The sequence below is a fragment of the Lissotriton vulgaris genome, chromosome 1_2 (genome assembly GCF_964263255.1).
Source record: "Lissotriton vulgaris chromosome 1_2, aLisVul1.2, whole genome shotgun sequence".
NCBI lineage: Eukaryota > Metazoa > Chordata > Amphibia > Caudata > Salamandridae > Lissotriton > Lissotriton vulgaris.
In genome coordinates this window covers 274,764,414-274,784,771 of record NC_141686.1, presented here as the reverse complement: position 1 = coordinate 274,784,771, position 20,358 = coordinate 274,764,414, and the positions used below count along the sequence as shown (strand labels likewise).

Genomic DNA, 20,358 nt, shown 5'->3' with positions numbered 1-20,358 from the left:
GAGAGAGGCCCCAGCCTGGATCCCAGCTGCCTCAGCCTGTTAATAAAATATGATAATAGTACTAGTCAGGACAGCTGACAGACTCACTGACTCGGAGCTAATGTATGTCCTTACTCCTGTGCAGATATTTTGACACGTGACAGGTGCACCAAGACCCACCTTGGCATTTACCCTGAATTTAAGGAGTTTGTTCAATATATTCTGGCAAGCCTCGCATATCTCCCTAACTGTGAGAAAAAGCGAGGGTTACGCGGCCGAGACAGAGCAGCCCTGCTGCGGCCTGCAGACAGTGCAGATTTGTGAATTTGAAATCATGATCAATTAGAACTTGCAGATACCTCAATAATGAGGAGACAAAGCAGACCTAAATTGAGAAAAATTTTAATTTAGTAGTTGTAAAGTTAGGACTACTAACTTTAGGACGCCTAAATGCCTTCTGTGAATACTGAAAGTCTTAAAATTAGGATTTTTCTCAATTTAGGAGTCCTAAAGTTAGGAGTCCTAACTTTTGTGAATACCAAAATGAGTAAGTTCATTCTGTGAATACCAAAAGTAGTAAGTGCATTCTGTGAATGCCAAAAGTAGTAAGTTCATTCTGTGAATACCAAAAGTAGTAAGTGCAATCTGTGAATACCAAAACAGTAGTAAGTTTAGGATTAACAGCCAGATTCATCAATGTCCAATTCTGCGATTTTTAAATTGCGAGTAAATGCGAATCGCAATTTAGAAATCACAGAACGGCATTCATGATGTTTTGCGATGAAAAAATGCGATTCGCAAGCGATCGCAATCGCCGATTGCGAGAAGTCCGAAATCGGTAAATATTCGCAGAATCGGCCGATACCCATGTTGAAATTGCGATTTCGCAGTTACCGATATCGCAAATTGCGATCTCGCTAACTGCGAGATCGCAAAAACGAGAAGTCGCATCCTGAGCACAGTGATGACATCACAACTAGGAAGTAGGCAGGTCCCACCCTCATTCAGCAGAGAGAGGCTGAAGCACAGGCAGCAGTACCAGAGCTCCCCTCCAGCATTCCAACAAGACCACAGCAGGATACACCACAGTGGCAGCCATGGCAGAGGATGCAGCAGGAGCTTCCACCAGTGGGAGGAAATGCAAAATTAAGTTTTCGGAGCAGGAGCTCGAACACCTAATTGAAGGAGTCTCCAGGGATCACAACCGCCCCGCCTATTTGGCAAAGACTCCCGAAGGGTGCCAGAGGCGGACAAAAGACGCATATGGCTGCGCATCCGCGCCAAAGTTAATGCCGTGGGGGTGACCCAGCGCTCGGTGGACGAGCTGAAAAAGCACTGGTATGACTTGAGAGGGCAGGCAAAAGAAAAGATTGCAGAGAGGCTGGGGGAGCAATTGGCGACAGGTGGAGGGGAGCCCATCGTCCCACCGAACACCCCACTGGAGGACCAGGTGGAGGAGACCATCGACCCACAGGCCTGCGTGGGTGTGACCCGGCTTGACTCCTCCCGACCCACCCAAGACACACCAGGTAAGTGCCATGCGACTGCAACCCCCGGTCCCCTAACATTGTCCTTGACTCCAGTGCATCCCATTACAAACCCCAACCATGCAGCCAATGTACAGCTCCATAGCGCAATTGCATTGTATGACATGTAGTCTGGCCACAATTACCAACCTGTACCATAGAGCCCCACATGGCCAGTGACAATCAATCCTGCAGCCAGACAGGGAATGGTAGACTGCATGCATGTAGCAAGCCCAACTGTGTACGTAACATGCCACTAATCAATGTCCACTTTACATCACAGGTGGCGCTGATGTCCCCAGCACTGACAGTGAGGCCCTGGTGATTGAGGAGAACACGGAGGACACGGAGGGGGATACACACCATACTCCACAGCCCGGACCATCAGGGCAAGCTGCAACAACACCGGTCATCCCACCACCCGCCCCTGTGGCCCGTGCCACCCCCGTGACAACAGGCGCTGCAGTCGTACCACGCAGCACACAGCCAGCAGTGCGGCCTGCAACACCAGCAGCAGGTCGCCAACAAACCCGCCGCCCTGCGGCTGTGAGGAGCCAGACGAGCGGTCTGGTCAGGGAGCCGTGCACCAATACATCCGGCGCGGGAAGGGGCAGAATTGTTAGAGCAGGTGGGCTCTCTATTGAGCGCAGGATGCTGAGTGTTCACCAGACCCAGGCCCGACACCTAGCCGCCATCCACCTCCAACTGGATAAGACGACACGTAACGTCGCACAAATGACTGCCGCTGTGGAGGCCAAAACTCAGGCAATGTCCCGTCAGCGGGATGTCAATCACCGCCGACACCGTCAACTGTTGACCCGCCTGTCGGCGTACACGAGGTCAAATCACATCATTGGTAACGCCACCTCACAGCTCTCGCGACGATCCCTGGCCATGCAGGTGCAAATGGTGCAGTGCTGCCAGGACGTAGCTACAGCCCTGGAGAACATATCAGTGGCCATGCAGGGCATGCAGGCCAGTGGCCATGGCCAGGTGGGGGGGGGGGGCAGACGACAACAGTGAGGCAGCATCAAGCCACAGCAGCCAGTCCATACCACCGGTCATGGCACCCCGCCACAGCAGCAAGCCCTCTGCCACCGTACGGCAAAATCAGGAGGAGGACGTAGAGAGGAGGTCAGGGGCAACTACCCGCACACGCCACTGAACTGTGGTGCATTCCAAAGAGGCCACATGCTGACACAACAAGCATGCCAAGCAGACTCACCTGGACATATGACGCAATATGTCAATCTTTGAATACTCTTCAGAAGGCCATGTTTATTGTGCAGTAACAGTAACTAAAATTCTGAATAACGTAAAGTGCCTCATGTCATTATTAATGTTGTCATGCATGAGTTGAGTAATGGGTGTGGGGAGTGGGTCCCCTAGAAATAGTTCATGCAGATTTCGTTGCGGCGCCTGTGTCCTTCTGCTGGATTCTCCCTGCTCGCGTGACGCACATGAGCAGGTGGCCGATTGTCCCCTTCTGACTCACTGCCTGAGATGTCTACAGGTATCCTGCGCTTGGTAGCAATGTTGTGTAGGATAGCACACACGACCACGATGCGGCAGCAGACCTCTGGAACGTATATGATGGCCCCACCAGTCTTGTGCAGTATGCCAAATCTGCTTTTCAAAAGCCCAAATGTCCTTTCAATGCAATTTCTTGTGCGAATGTGTGCTGCATTGTAACGCTGTTGCTGTGGTGTTGCTGGGTTGAGGTATGGGGTGAGTAGGTACTCACGGAGAGCGTAACCGCTGTCACCTGCATGATAGGAGCAGAGGGTGAGTGCCTGTGCAGCGCAGCGTCATTAGCATATTGTACTGTTGTGTGGCATGTGTACTTACCCAGTAGGTGTCCTTCACCAAAGTCTCCCCTGGCCAGTCGTGTGTGGATGCCACTGTGCCGGAATATGAAGGAATCATGTGTGCTCCCCGGGTACTGTGCTACTATGTCAGTGATGATTGTCTTTGCATTGCATACCATCTGTATATTGAGGGAGTGGTAGGACTTGCGGTTCCGATACATGTATTCTGTTTGTGCAGGTGGGCAGATGTGGATGTGGGTACAGTCAATGCATCCTATGATGTGTGGAAATTGGGCTACATTGTAAAATTGCAGCTTGGTTTCGTTCAAGTCCTGTTGGCTGGTGGGAAATGAAATGTAGTGGTGTAGGCGGGTCAGCATGGCCTCCAGGAAACTCCTTAGGCAGCGGGACATGGTGGGCTGGGATATTCCCCCTGCAACAGCGACTATTCCCTGGAAGCTTCCGGAGGCCAGTAGGTGCAGGCTGCACAATACCTGCACATGTGTGGGGACGGCGTTGGTCCTCCTTGTTGGGTGCTGCAGGAGGGGGTCTAGATTCCCGGATCAGCTTCATTATCATTGCCCCACTTGGGCGGTACTTTGAGTAGATCTGCTCCCTGGTTTGGCTCAGTAGGGTGACCCGCTGACGGAATATCCGCTCCTGGATACGTCGTCTGTTCCGTGCTGCTCGCTGTAGCCTTCGCCGCCTGACCACCATGTAGAGTCCTGGCATTGTGAGAGTCCTGAGGCTCCAGCTGCATGTCCTTAAGTGTGTTTGTTCAAGCCAGCACCTGTGGGTACTTAGCAATACTTTTTTTCAGATGTGTTTTTTTTCTTTCATGGTTACCACCTGGTTTGGGTTCTCCTTAATTTGCGCGTCGCTAATTGCGATTTTGTTTTTTTTCGCTATTTGTGATTTTTCATGAATTGCGATAGCGATTTTTTAGCAATTTCGCACTTTTATTCGCAGAATACCTGCTTTCTCGCTATTACATATTCGCTGATTGTGTTCTTCCTGGTTTCTGCGAATTTCATAGCGATTTTGCATAAATAGTTAGCGAATTCGCAATTTTGTTTGTTGAATACCTTTTCTACAAATTGCGATCACAATTGCGTTTTCGCAGCAATTGCGATCGCAATTTGGCTTCATGAATCTAGCTGTTAGTCTTAAGTTCATTCTGTGAATCGGGCCCAAGATCTTTAACTGTTACTGAGCCACTGCATTCTGCCAAGCAGCACAGAGCTGGCGCAGTCGAGCACAGGTCACAGGAGGCGCTGGCGGCGCACGTTAGCATCCAGTTTCAGAGTGGCATTAAATGCGTGACAATGCATTTCAGTGCGGTGATGCGGATCACCACAATGAAATGCGTTAGCATCACGCCTGATGCGTGATACTTTGCAGGACTGTGATAGGTGTTTACCATTGAATCAATTAAAGAAGTGAGATGTGAGTAATTATATTTTTACATAACTCTATGATCCTGTGTAATCACTTCCGGGTGCACGGGCCTCTTCACATTGCACGAGCGGCTACATACCGTTGTAGGAATTTATGCAGACATTACAAGTGCTTTTACTTTTACATCTGAGAAGACTCGGATTATTTGCATGGAATGGGAACAAGTAAGCAGGGCTGTTAGTGCTGCAAATTTGGAAAATGGGGTAGTTCTGGTGGAGGGCGGAGGCGGCAGAATGGAGGGGGGTTTGAGAGATACCGTCAGTACCAGTCAGCCTATAGGAACGCTAGAAGATATGCATTCATTTAGTAAACTGTCCCAAAACAAAGTGAAAACAAGGATGAATTTGTGAACAACGCTGTCCGGTCTTACTGAATTGCCACATTCTACGATACCTACAAGTGATTAGGCACCTACTGCAGAGATCAGCAAGTAACTAGTAGCAACTCGTGGGCTAAAATAGGTACGATAAGTCAGCTGGTTAGCGTGTGTTACGGCGGGATTTTTGATCTCTTATCTGATCACTATAGATCTAGATCCCAACTCAGGTCGACTGAACCTTTGTTACGTGTCATAGAGTAAAAAGCAATCCACTACTAGGTTAATCAGCTCAAGACTTTACACAACTCTGAAGAACCACTTACCACAAATAAGTTTTAACGTTTTATTATAAAGCCAAAGATAACTGGAGATACAAACATCTCAATATAAGGTTCAAAAGATACACTGGCATCAATACAAACATGAATTCTCTAAATGCTCTTAGGCGGCAGAAGAATATCACCAAGACTAATTCAAAGATCAGCAAGTTTGCAAGAATAGACACAAGTTGTAACTTGAGCGTCATTTACAAAAGGAAGAAAAATCCAGATTAGACTATCCCTACACTAGACTAAGTGACATCCCTACTTAGCAGAATCTTAATCTAAAAAGGTGTCAGCCGTGGTGACTTCCAAAGAAGATCACTCACTTTCCCTTAGTCTTTGTTGTAAATCTGTGCATCGCAGTTATGCCCTCTCTGCCTACCCATCCGCTCTCTAAGGTTCCTCAGGCCATCTGCTCTAACTCCACCCAAGGGTGCTGTCCCTAATACAAAATCACAATTACAGTTGAAACGCCCCCCAGAGACGCCCCTCACGTACACCCCTCACGTGGTGTCGGTTCTGGCTTTTTCCATGCTGATACTCCTCTGGGCTCCTTGTTAGCGTTGACCTTGCTTCTCAGGCTTTTCTCCGGCAAGACGGTACCCCCCAGGAAATTCCTGAAGCCTCTTCCAGGCCTGTGCCTGTCTCCCAGAACAGAGCTCTATTCATCACTCTCTTGATTGGAACCCCCTCGCACCTGCAAACAGACACCCATGAATTGGGCCCCAAATTCCAGCCTCCAGCTTATCTCACAAGTCGTAAACCTTCGAGCATGGTCCACAATTTATGCTTAACACGACCTGATTTTAACTAGCACATGCAGATCAAAAGAAACGACTTATCACTCCAGGCCTACTAGAATTACATGAAACAGGCCTGTACACTCTATGAACCTTTATTTCTCAGCCTAAACAGTATTCTAACCTATTACACACTCTGGTTATAGGAAACACTTCTATAAAACATATATTTTCAGTCTATGATCAATAATACTTTGAATTATAACAACAATAATCCATTTTATGTGAAAATGTAAAGGCACGTTTTCTTTCTCAATGAACTGCCATGAAGCCTACACGTTTCTACGTTTGGCAGCATTACATTCTCCTCTGCAACAGCCACATAACATGGAATTTAATATCATTCTAACATCTCTAAACATTACTACATTAGCTTTTCACACTGATATATGCATTCTGTATTAATTAAACACTCTTATGTATGCATTCTATAAATTCGACACTCTTATATATTCCTTTAACTAGACTTATGCAACGTGCTTGTAAATATGGTGCACTTCTACATTCTACTTGATTTGCGCTCTCTCAGTTCCCCCCTTTGATGACCTTTAGAGGTCATCACCATCACAACACCATCCCTAAGGGAATGAATTGAATCAAACAGAACTCGTTGCAATGCTCCCTCGCTTCATCATCTCTAGAGCTCTCAGACTCCTGTACTCAGGGGCGCAACTAGGTCTTAATTTCGGGGGGGGGCTAACATGGCAAATGAAGGGGCGTGGCTAATGTTAAAAAAATGGGGCGGGGCTAAAATGGTAGATAATCGGGATCGATTAATGCTCAGTTCAAGCGGAGAAAACATGATGAATTCTGCATTTGAAACTGGACAACAATTAGAGCACACATTTGTGTTAATTTGATGCATTTATGTCCTATTGTCTTATGAAAAAGGAACAGAATGTACTGAATTAAAAGACCCATTTAATATATTTTACTACAAAGCACTTTAGGAACACAATATAACCAATTTTCACAATGCCATTTCAAGGTGACGACCCTTTTTCGCCAGTTCGTCAACAATTGCTTCTATAGGAGGACAATGTGCTTGTGAAATGTTTATCATCGCAAGTCCAAAACCCATACCCACCCTGAACCCTAAAATTACCCCTGGTACTGCTTAACCCCCAAAATCCATTACCACCCGAACCTCCAAATTACACCCCTGGCACCCCAAAACCCATAACCACCGAACCCTAAAACTACCCCCTCGCACTCCAAAACCCATTACCACCCTGAACCCTGAATTCATCCCCCTAGAACCCCAACCCCCATACCCACGCTGATCCCTGAAATTACACCCTTGCCCCCTAAAACCATACCCACCTTGAACCCTAAATTTACCTCTGGCACCCCAAAACCCATACCCGTACTGATCCCTAAAATTACAACCTTGCCCCCTCAAATCCATTACCACCCTGAACCACAAAATTACCCCCTGGCACCGCAAAACCCATGCCCACCCTGAACCCTAAAATCACCCCCCTGGAGCTCCAAAACTCATACCTGCGCTGATCCCTAAAATTACACCCTTGCCCCTCAAAACCCATACCCACCCTGAACCTTAAAATTACCCCTGGCACCCCAAAACCCATACCCATACTGAACATTAAATTCCCCCCTGGCACCCCAAAACACATACCCACCCTGAACCCTAAAATTACCCCTGGCACACCAAAACACATACCTACGCTGAACCCTAAAATTACCCCCTGGCACCCAAAACCCATTACCACCCTGAACCCTAAAATTACCCCCCGGCACCCCAACACCCATACCCTCCCTGAACCCTAAAATTGCCCCCCTGACACCTGATAAACCCACACCCACCATGAAACCTAAAATGCTCCCCCTCCCACCCTAAACCCCATACCTGCACTGAATCCTAAAATTAACCCCATGGCACCCCAAAACCCATACCCATCCTGAACCATAAATTCTCCCCTGGCACCCCATAACCCATACCCACCCTGAACCTTAAAATTGCCCCCTGACACCCCAAAACCCATACCTGCCTTGAACCCTAAAATTACCCCTGGCACACCAAAACACATACCCACGCTGAACCCTATAATTACCGCCTGGCACCCCAAAACCCATACCCGCCCTGATCCCTAAAATTACCCCCCTGGAACCCCAAAACCCATACCCACTCAGAACCCTAAAATTACCCACTGGCACCCCGATCCGTAACCCACCCTGAACCCTAAAATTGCCCCCTGGCACACTAAAACCCACACCCACCCTGAACCCTAAAGTTACCCACTAGCACCCCAAAAAATTAACAGTACAAACTTACACTACATGTGCATAATGTAAGCCGAACAATGTAAGTAGCTTTTCTGTTAAGAGTCTGTGACACTACTTTGTAGTGATTGCCACTTCTTCCTCGATAAGTGGGTCCTTATCTTCCTGTCAGTGAACTTTTGTGGAGAGTCGAGGGCTCCTGTCTATTTATTAGGATCTGAGGAGACCAGGTCAGAAAGACAACTTTGAGAGCGTACACTTCTCTAAGGCTCCTCTTTAATTCTATATACCAAGGGGCTTACTCTTGTAGTACTCCTGGCAAAAGTAGGACAGCAATACTCCTTGCTCACATTTGGGATGTAGGAGTACGTAAACGAGAAAGTCACATGTATACGTAGCAAAATCTTTATGAATCGAGTCCTACATTACCACTGCCACCACGACAGCAAAAATAAAGGTGTTTTCTAATTAACTCTAGAAAAGCACTTGCAAGTAATCCTTCGAGTGACATATTTATTGATAATATTAGATTATGTTTTTGCTATATAAATTACATTTATTGAGCTAAATGCATACGTTCGTAGTGGGCTTTATTCTACGAAATTCAGGGAATCGTTCACTTTCTCTTGATAGCTTGGTTCATATTACTGTCACCTGAAATAAACTTCTGATTTACAAGATATTTTAAGGCTGTCCATTAGAGGAGTGCACACCAAAGTTTTCAACGCTCAAAGAGGGAAAAAACAACCGTTATTTGATTGTGCATTTAAAAAATGCTCCTGAGGAGAAAATCAAAAATTTGCACCCTTGCCCCCAATTTCTGCTGGCGTCATAGCCCAGGGTTTTGCTGTCTGTCCACTTGTATGGAATACACATTTATACAAGTGCGCAGACAGCACACCCTGGGCTATGATTTCCTTTACAAAGGAAAAGCGTCACCTGCACTGGCCAGCCCTTTCCCCCTGCTGTGCACATCTTCACACCCCATGCTGAACACATCAAGTGCTTAGGTGAAATCCCTGCCTTCAGGCAAGGATTTCACCTCAGCGCCACTCTAAAGGAAAACAAGAGGTGGGGGCTGGGGGTTCACTCAGTGAAACTGTTTGAGGCTGGCTGTCTGGCTCGGGCTGCTGGGCCTCTCAGAAGGCATAATAAATATCATTCTCGGATGGGATGCGCAGCCTTCTTGCATCGTTTCAGTGCGTGTCATCTTAGCCAAGGCAGAGGAGGTGACGGGGGGGGCTGAACTAGCCCGGTGAGCCCAATGGGTGTTGCGCGCCTGCCTGTACTGGTTATCCTGCATCGCAGCTAACCTCTGCTCCTGCTCTCTCATGGATCTTTGCAACCTATTTGACCTATACCATTGATACAGCCTCACCAATCCCCACAATGCGATTACGCAAATCACTATTATGATGATAGGTTTCAGTATGTACCAAATTAAACTCTTCCCTAGATTGGCAAACCAACCTCCAACTTTACCCATTCCATGACCCACTTTTTCCCACACATTCACCTTTGTCAGATCCTCAATCTCATGATGAATTTCAGTGATATTCTGTATATACTTCTCAAGAGGTTTTGAATTGTCTGGAATGTAAGTGCAACATTCCTGGACCTTCAAAGCCTTACAGACTCCGCCCTCTTTGGCTAACAGTACGTCTAAAGCAAGTCGGTTCTGGAGAACCATTGCCTTTATCGATTGCATCTCTCCCTCCACCAGCATTAATGTTCTAGCAGTACTGGCAGATAATCTACCTACAACTGTTGCCAATCTCCTAATCTTGACATCGTTCAGTATTAGCCCTAAAAGAGGGAACATGGCACCAAATACGTCTCCAACTACCTCAGCATTGCTTACATCCCTTCTCCCTCTGGCTTGAGTTCTTCCCTCTATGATTTCTAGATCCTTCGCATGATATATTTTGGGGAAGACAATTGCTAGATAACATGATCCGTACCAATTATCCGGTAGTTTCACGTATGCATTTCTTCAACAGACAAAATATACATTCGGGATCACCTGCATTCCTTTCAAGAAATCCTTTGTATAGTATTCTATTTGAAAAGCATGTTCACAACTTACTTCTCCCACAAACACATTCTCATAGTAGGTCTTACCCCTGTATATACATAGTTTCCCTCTTTGCACTCGATCTAAAGCTATTGGACCATTACTACCCTTCCTCTTGTGTGACTTTTCTTCCTCGGTCCAATCTGTTTTCCATTGGCCCGAAGCCTTTAGGATCTTTTGCCTCCTATATCGATCATCCACCTGCCCTATAAACTTTTTCTCAATTTCTGACACTTTACAGGTCAAATTATTTCTTCGGGCATATGAGGTATCTAGCGTTGTCCAAGGAATGAAAAATTTCCTTAATCGATCCTCACTCTTGTAATAGTCCCATTTATTCATGTGCTTGTAGGCCGGGACCTCTGGTAAAACAGCGTCAAAGTTTGAAAAATAATACTCAAAGCTATCGCGTTCATAAAATATACTAAGCAACAAGCTACATGTGATTCCATAAGTCAGAGGAAGATGATGATACCTAATACCTTCGTCTACAGAGGCTGGCAATTGCATGCAGACGTAGCAGTCTTTTGCATCCATAGCAACGATATATTCATACAGTAATTTAGCATATGCATTTGATTTGAAATTTCCCTGTGATTCATCTACGTGCGACCTACGAGCTTCTACTGCTAGCACAGCTTTATCTTTCTCTGTATAGTCCCCCTTTTTACCAGCAGTAGTAGGTTTCAATGTTACTACAACTTTTGCTTCTTTTGTTGCCTTCTCTTCATTTTCATGTCCCACTATATATGACACAGTAACTACTAGAACTATAAGAAAAATTACTCCCCCTAAAAGTGTGCCTACTATGCATTTTTCTTTGCGGTTCGGGTTGCCGGCCTCCATGATCTCAAGACAGTGTAGTTCTAATTTTCTGCCACGACACAAAGTCTCTTTTCTTTGCTCCTTCAACAGTCTTCCTTGCTCATTCGGTCTTTTCGAACCACACCTGGAAGCTGACAATCCCTCTTGCAAGATCAGTCTTTTGAATTATAGCAACAGACAACCCTAGCCCTTCTCCATCCACTAAATGAAAGAGTCCCTAAATTTCTTCTTCTTCCACTTGGCGATAGGTTATCTTCTCAATCTTGTTTATTTACAAAGTCTTTAGCAGTCTGTAATCATACGTGTTCCAGCAGCTCTAACCACGTATTCTAAAATTTCTAAGCGAAGAATGATCTCCTCGAGTGCTGGTATCGTTGGACCAAAAGTTGGAAATTCTACTCTGTTTAAAACCAGTTCTCTTATTCTGCTCAAATAAGGAGGATTGGGGACAGTGAGAGTCAGCAACCCTTCGATCTCAAGTCCAGGTACCAACAACACCACTTCCAATGTTATGATTGGGTCGGTACTGGTCACTGTCACTTCCCTCACCCTCCCGGATCTCCGTGCACTAGACATCTGCGGCTAGGTAGGTCCACTCAGGAGTGGCGTATCTTCTGCAGGGCACGCGCACCCTCCTTGATCTTCTTAGACCCTCCTGTTCTTGATTCTGTGCACCTTCGTCCAGATCTGAGTCTTCGGATATAGGAGCAAGGGTTCTTCCTGGAGTTGGCTTCAAGCTCAGCCTCTTCTTCCTTTCAGGCCAACTAGCTTCTCCACGCCTTGTTCTCCTATTTCTTGTCCTCATACTCGATTCTTGATCACTTGTGGCTTGATCAGTGTCTGAGCCGTATTCACAGCAACTTTCTCCTTCTGTGGCAACGTCAGTTTCACTGTCGTCCTGTCCTACTTCCGCTTGATCTGACGCTGTCCCAGCTTCCTCCGACACCCCCACAGCTTGACTGATCCCCTCTAGTGGTTCATCGTCACCAGCTGGATTTTCATCTGTGTGAGGAGCTGTTTCTTCCAGGGGTGCTGGAACTCTTCGAGTGTGGGAGGCGTGAATCCAATTTGGCAGCCCTCCACACTTGACAGCAGTATTCGTTGTCAGAATTATCTGGTAGGGTCCTTTCCAGCGCACATCTAGGCAGTTCTTCCGGACGTGCTTCTTCACCACCACCCAGTCACCAGGGCACAGGTCGTGACATAGGTCTCTGGAAGATGGAATCTCAGCAGCCTGCACCTGAAGAGACACAGAATGAATGACATCAGAAAGTCCCTTGCAATAATCCAGGATCAGATCATCTGTGATATTCAACAAAGCTGCAGTTGGGACAGATGGAAGTCTCATTGCCCTCCCCATTAGAACCTCGTGTGGGGAGAGACCTGTTCTCCTGTCTGGTGTGCTACGTATACTCATGAGTACCAATGGCAGGGCATCAGGCCAGCTTAAGGATGTCGATGAACACACTTTGGCCATTCGGGATTTTATCGTCCCATTTATCTGTTCCACGATTCCCGAAGCCTCTGGTCGATAGCTACAGTGCAACTTCTGATCAATATTTAATGCAGAGCAAAGCATCTTCACAACTTCACTGTTGAAATGTGTCCCTCTATCTGATTCCAAAGAGGTCGGCACCCCGAAGCGTGGTATTAACTCTCTAAGCAACAGTTTTGCTACTGTGAGTGTGTCGCACCTGCGTGTAGGGTATGCCTCGACCCATCTGGAAAATATACATACAACCACCAGAACATACCTAAGACGGTTGCATTTTGGCATCTCAATAAAGTCTAATTGCATCCAGTTGAAAGGCCCACCAGACCTCCCAATGTGACTCAATGTAACTGGTGTCCTTTTCCCTACATTCAATTGCTGACATGTTACACACCTCTGACACACTGCTTCTGCGGCTACTCTAAACTTGGGGTTATACCAAGTCTGCCTAAATACCCGCAGCATGGCATCTCTTCCCAAATGTACTGGACCGTGTATCTGACGTGCCATTGGACTCACTAATTCATTTGGTAATACTGCCCTTCCATCTGCTGAAATCCACAAATCCATTTCACTTTTTACACAACCTGCAGTTTCCCATGCCTTTTTCTCAAAATCTGATGCGTTCTCTTGCATGCCTTTTAAATCATCCCAAGTATCAACTGTTTCTAGCATCATGTTTAACTCTGTCTTTTCCTGTGTCCCACCCACTTCCACTTCCGTGAAAGAGTATCCTTGCTCCGCGCAGTAGCGAGCAACCTCATCGGCGTACCTGTTTCCTTGGGACACAAAATCTGTACCTTTGGTATGGGCTACGCATTTGACAACGGCAATTGCTGCCGGATCTTGTAACGCTTCTAACAATAGTCGCACAAACTCCCCATTTCGAATAGGTGAACCTGAGGAGGTCATGTAACCTCTCTGAGACCACAATTGCCCGAAGTCGTGAACTACACCGAAACCATATTGGCTATCTGTGTAAATGGTGACTCAAATTTTGCTACCTGCTAAACAGGCACGTGTCAATGCAATGATTTCAGCTACCTGAGCGGAGTGTACTCCTTCCAGGCAAGCGGCTTCTACAACTCCAGTAATGGTGCAAACAGCATAAGCTGCTCTCAACTGACCAGTATTGTCCCTTACACATGAGCCGTCAACAAAGAAAATGTCATCAGGGTCGTTCAACGGCTCATCCACAATATCCGGTCTTGGCTTGGTGCATAGTTCAGTCACATCAAGGCAATCGCGATCATCACATTCTTCGTCTTCTATATCATTAGGGAGTGGCATCAGTGTGGCAGGATTCAAAACAGAGCACCTCTCAAGGGTCACATTCTCCGCAGCAAGGATAACTTGCTCGTAGCGCGTGAGCCTATTATTGGTCAAGTGCTGTGTCTTGGTCCTGGTCATTAACAGTTCCACAGAATGAGGTACATACACCACTAATTGATGTCCCATTACAATACTTTCACACCTCTCAATGCTGACACCCGTTGCAGCAACGGATTTGAGACATCCGGGCAACGCTGCGGCTACAGGGTCTAAAGTAGCCGAAAAATATGCAACTGGTCTACGGGCATTTCCATGAATTTGTGCTAGGACTGACAAAGCACAACCTTCCCTTTCGCAACAGTAAAGTAAAAATGGTTTTTCATAATCTGGCATTCCCAAAGCTGGAGCACGACATAAGTCCTCTCTCAGCTGTAGGAACGACATCAAACAATCCTTGTCCCATGGTACCGGATCACACACCTCCTTGTGCGTCAGTTTTTGTAAGGGTTTTGCTTTCAGGGAAAAGTTAGCTATCCACTGTCACAATAACCAACCATTCCTAGGAACATCCTGACTTTTCTCTGTGTCGTAGGCGAATTCATCTTCATGATCGCCTCTATCCTGTCAGGTGACACCTTCCGTTTTCCTTTTTCAATTCGGTGACCCAAGTACTGTACCTCTGTCAGACAGTACTGTAACTTGCTCGGAGACACCTTATGTCCATTTTCAGCTAAATGGTTCAGCAAGGTGATGGTGTCTATCTTACAAGCTTCCTCTGTTTCTGACGCAACAAGTAGGTCGTCTATGTACTGAACTAGAACCGAGTTCTGTGGTAGTACTAGACTTTCAAGATTTTTCTTCAGCAGCTGGTTGAAAATCAATGGGCTTTCTGTATACCCCTGTGGGATACGACACCATGTTAAGACGCGATTTTCCAGCTTAAATGCGAAAAGAAACTGGCTCTCCTCATCTAATGGAATTGAAAAGAAAGCCTGGCAAAGGTCTATCACTGTGAACCACTCGGCTTGGAATGGTATCTGAAACAATATCACTGATGGATTCGGTACCACTGGACAACATGAAACAACTATGTTGTTAACCTTTCGGAGATCCTGTACTATTCTGAATCTCCCGCTAAGTTTCTGCAAACCCATAATCGGGGAGTTGCATGGACTACCCACGATTTCCTTCAGTATTCCCTGCTTAATCATGGAGTCGATCACGGGTTTTATTCCTGCAATCGTCTCCGGGGTCAATTTGTATTGAGGCGTTCTTGGATATTCACCATTTGGTTTTATCATGATTTTCACTGGTTCTACTCCTTTAATCAATCCTATCTCTAGTGAAATCCCAAACTTCAGATGACACAGTATCCCTTGAATCGCAAGGGAGCTCTTCCACCGTCAGGGTAGGATACAGTTCTATGCATACTTTTGAATTTGCAACTTTAAAGGTGGCATCATCGTCATTAGTCTGTACCTCTACTCCCTGAGGCGTGCAGTATATTGTGCAATTTAGTTTGCACAATAAGTCTCTTCCTAACAGACACACAGGGCTAGAATCACATACTTCAAACTGATGTTCATCGCTGTATTTTCCTATTCTCACTAGCACTGGTTCCGTCAAAGGGTTAGTCATTCTCCTATTTGCGACCACTTGAATTGTTTCCCCCGACATTGGCAGATCTGGAACCACTGCTGATCTCAAATTTGACCGAGTAGCTCCGGTATCTACCAAAAATGTCGTAGGGCACCCTGCCACCTCAGCCTCAACAAACGGTCCCCTTTGGTCCACCTCTAGAACTGCCCCGAGGGTACAGTTCTCCTCTCTACTCACTCGCCGTCCAGTTAGTGGATCAACATAGTAACACTCTTCTCCTCCTACTAAAAGAGGCATTTGTCTATAGATCTTTCCCCCTGTCGCAATCTTTGGTGGTTGAGGGAACTGGGCTCGAGGAGCCAATGTCCCCCCTTTGACCACCTTACCCTTAGGTACTGTCACCCCTTGTACTGGAACGGTCTGAACTTCTTCCTCCTCTACTTCCAGTTTCAGGATTATAGGAACACTCGCGTTTCCAATGTCCCACCTGGTGACACTGGTGACACTTTGGGAGACCTCAAATTTCACCTTGAAAAGAACAACGACCGCAACACCACCACCCTTTTGGACAACCTCGCCAACCTCGGACTTAAACAACTTGTCACTACCCCCACCCACATCGCAGGTCACACACTCAACCCTATCTTCACCTCCAGCAAACATGTCTCCTTCAGCCACACCACAGCTCTCCTTTGGACTGACCACAGCTGTGTTCACTTTACCTACAACAAGCCCACATCCAACAACCACCCTCAACCCACTCTGCAAAGAAACTGGAACAAAATCACCATCGACCAGATCTCCTCGTCTCTTCTTCAAAACCCCCCAGCCCACTCCTCAAACCCAGACCAAGCAGCCACCAACCTCACCCAATGGTTATCCAACAGCGCCGACATCCTAGCACCACTGAAAAAACGACAAATCAAACTAGGCAGCAAGAAGGCCTCCTGGTTCAACGATGATCTTAAGAAATCCAAGAAACTCTGCCGCTCCCTTGAGAAGGCCTGGAAAAAAGACCCAACCACCAGCACCAAGGACGCCTTCAAAAACGCCACCCGCACACACCACCAACTGATCCGGAATGCCAAGAAAGCCGCTCTCAAGGACCGACTAGATATCAACGCCCACAACATTCAACATCGTCAAGGAATTCACCAACCCCTCAGCCAACTCCAACGACATCACCGCCTCTCAAGCCCTCTGCGACTCCCTAGCCTCATTCTTCCACAACAAAATTGTCGACATCCACAACAGCTTCGACAACCAACCCAAAGACCAACCCACCCATCCCCCTGCAGGACCCCCACCCCCCCTGAACATCCTCAATGACTGGAAGCCAATCTCCACTGAGGACACCATCCGTCTGATGAACTCCATCCACTCAGGATCCCCCACAGACCCATGCCCTCACCACATCTTCAACAAAGCAGACTCCATCATAGCACCGCACCTCCGAGACGTCATCAACTGCTCCCTCAACTCTGCAACCTTCCCGGAAAGCTGGAAACATGCCGAACTCAGCGCCCTCCTGAAAAAACCCACTGCTGACCCCACCGAACTCAAAAACTACCGCCCTATCTCACTCCTTCCATTCCCGGCCAAAGTCATCGAGAAAGCGGTCAACAACCAGCTCGCCGCCTTCCTCGAAACCAACAAATCCCTCGACTCCTCACAATCCGGCTTCCGAGCCAAGCACAGCACTGAAACCGCCCTTATCGCAGCAACAGACGACATTCGAACTCTACTGGACAATGGAGACACAGTCGCCCTCATTCTCCTCGACCTCTCCGCTGCCTTCGACACGGTCTGTCACAGCACCCTTTTACAACGCCTCAGAAACGTCGGAATCCAAGGAAAAGCACTAGAATGGATCACCTCTTTCCTCACCGGAAGAACCCAGAGAGTCCGCCTTCCACCATTCAAGTCAAAGCCCACTGAAGTCATCTGCGGCGTACCACAAGGATCTTCACTCAGCCCCACCCTCTTCAACGTATACATGAGCCCCCTTGCGGTCATCGCACGCCAACACAACCTCAACATCATCTCCTACGCAGACGACACTCAACTGATCCTATCACTCACCAGAGACCCTAACACTGCCAAAACCAACCTGCATGAAGGAATGAAAGAAGTAGCAGAATGGATGAAGCTCAGCCGTCTGAAACTGAACTCAGACAAAACAGAAGTCCTCATCCTAGGCACCTCCCCCTCCGCCTGGGACGACTCTTGGTGGCCAGAGGCCCTTCGGAAAAGCACCCATCCCGACGGACCACGCACGGAACCTGGGCGTCATCCTGGATTCCTCACTTTCGATGAACAGACAAGTCAACACCGTCTCTTCATCTTGCTTCAACATTCTTCGCATGCTCAAAAAAACATTTCGCTGGATCCCCACCGAAACTAGAAAAACAGTCACCCACGCTCTGGTCACGAGCCGACTGGACTACGGAAACACCCTCTACGCCGGTACCACCGCAAAACTCCAGAAAAAACTCCAACGCATCCAGAACGCTTCAGCCAGGCTCATATTAGACATCCCGCGTAAAGAACACATCTCTGGTCACCTGAAAAACCTCCACTGGCTCCCCGTCAATAAGAGGATTACTTTCCGGCTCCTTACCCACGCACACAAAGCACTCTACGAAACCGGACCTGAATGCCTCAACACACGACTGTCCTTCTACACCCCCCCTCGCCAACTACGATCCTCCAACCAAGCCCTTGCCACTGTACCTCGAATCAACAAGGCCACCATGGGAGGTAGATCCTTCTCCTACCTGGCAGCTAAAACCTGTAACTCACTTCCCACTCACCTTCGCCTCACTCAGAACCACCTAGCATTCAGAAAGCAACTTAAAACGTGGATATTTGACAAGTAACTCCCCATCCTTCTTCAAGCGCCTTGAGACCCTCTGGGTATGTAGCGCGCTATATAAATTTATTGAATTGACTTGACTTGACTTTGTCGTCCTTTTCAAGGTACAAAAGTCTACTCTAGGTCTCGGATTTTCCTCATTGTCCCTATTCTGATTATTTGATCTCCTTCCTATCGTCCCTGTTCCCTGTTGCTGCTGTCCACCCTTTCCAGCCGACTGCATCTGAACCATCATCAACTTCTCCTTAAGTTTCTTTGCTTTGGAATCTATTTCATCACTGCAATACCTTGCGTATCTCAAAATTTCATCCAATGGTTTGTTTTGCCAGAAGATTAAGTGTTGCTGAATCATCAAACAAATATCAGGTCTCAATCCCAAAACGAATTTCGATACAAACTGTCCTATGTCTTTGGGATCCATTACATCTAATCCACTGTATTGTTTGAACGTTTTCAGCAATCGCTCATAAAATTCATGGACTGTCTCCTTGGGTTCCTGTCTAGTTCGGTCTATTTTCACCCAATCTATATCCTGCGGTGGCACCTTCTCTTTCAGCCATGTCATCACCCTTTCATATTTTTCCATTACTCTTTCTGACGGTCCATTAGTATGAGCATCTCTTTCTGGTTCTGCAGTGGGCCATTCTACACTAACTTTGCATGCTGTCCACAAGTCTCCTGGGACCACAATGTCGAATAAAGTTTTCAAATCAATCCACAGTACTTTGGAAATCTTCACAAACCTCTATACCTGTTTGTACCATTCTACCGGATTCTCTCTTAACTTTGGAAATGAATTGGTAAACGCAGCCAAATCTCCCCTACTCCAGGGCACATGTACATAACTCCCATTCGCTATTTCTCGCAAAGGGTATGCCTCCATCCGCAGTGGCCCTCCCTCCGGGGACATCACAATCGCGCTCCGCCTGACAGTCCCTTTCTTGGACCACCTTTCTTCCCATTTATCCAGATCTCTCCATGCCCTTATTCCTGTGATCAGTTCCCTTATGTGTGTTTTCAATCCAATTGTCCTCCTCTCATCCAGGTCCTGATCTGAATAATGCAACCTATGGTTACCCTGTAATGCCTTTGTTCTCGACAAGTCTACCATATACTTGTCTGCCAGTTCAGATAATTTCTCGTGAATTGCTCTCTCCTTCCGAGTAATATCGTTTGCTATAAACAGCACCTCATCTTGCTCATACATGTCGATCCTTTCTAAAGGTAACGTACCATCTATTATCTCGTCCAAGTCAGATTTTAAACTGGTCACATCGAGCCTTTTTGCCTTTATCACAGCTTTCAGTGTGTTGTCTCTAGAGAGCCCATCTACGTCTCTCCCATCACAGCTCTGAGTCCTACGTCTGGGCTCAGGCGTGTTATGGGGAGTCCTCCCATGCTCCCATCTCTCCAGGTCCCATGCAGTTCCATCCCCTCTTGGTCAATGGTGAAACACTGCTCGATTCCCCATAATCCCACATCTCCCATTCTGCCTGGTGTCTCTAGGTGCATGATAAGACACTCCATTATTCCCCATGCTTTCGCAACTCCCCTGCTGTCCATGATCACTCGACGCAGGGCAAGGCCCTTCACGGCTCCCCATGTTCCCGCAATCCCGCTCCTGCCCCTGATCGCTTGACGCATGGTGAGACACCTCGTGGCTCCCCATGTTCCCGCGATTCCAATGCTGTCTGATATCGCCAGGTGCATGGTGAGTGCACTTAAAGCTATCCCGGTACTCTTGCGTCCTTCGGTCTCCCTCAC

The 20,358-nt window shown here is 47.1% G+C and overlaps 1 pseudogene; it reads right to left on the bottom strand.

The window, feature by feature from the left end:
* Nucleotides 1-317: 317 nt before the first annotated feature.
* LOC147736476 (uncharacterized) lies at nt 318-20,131 on the bottom strand (annotated as a pseudogene).
* Nucleotides 20,132-20,358: the final 227 nt, after the last annotated feature.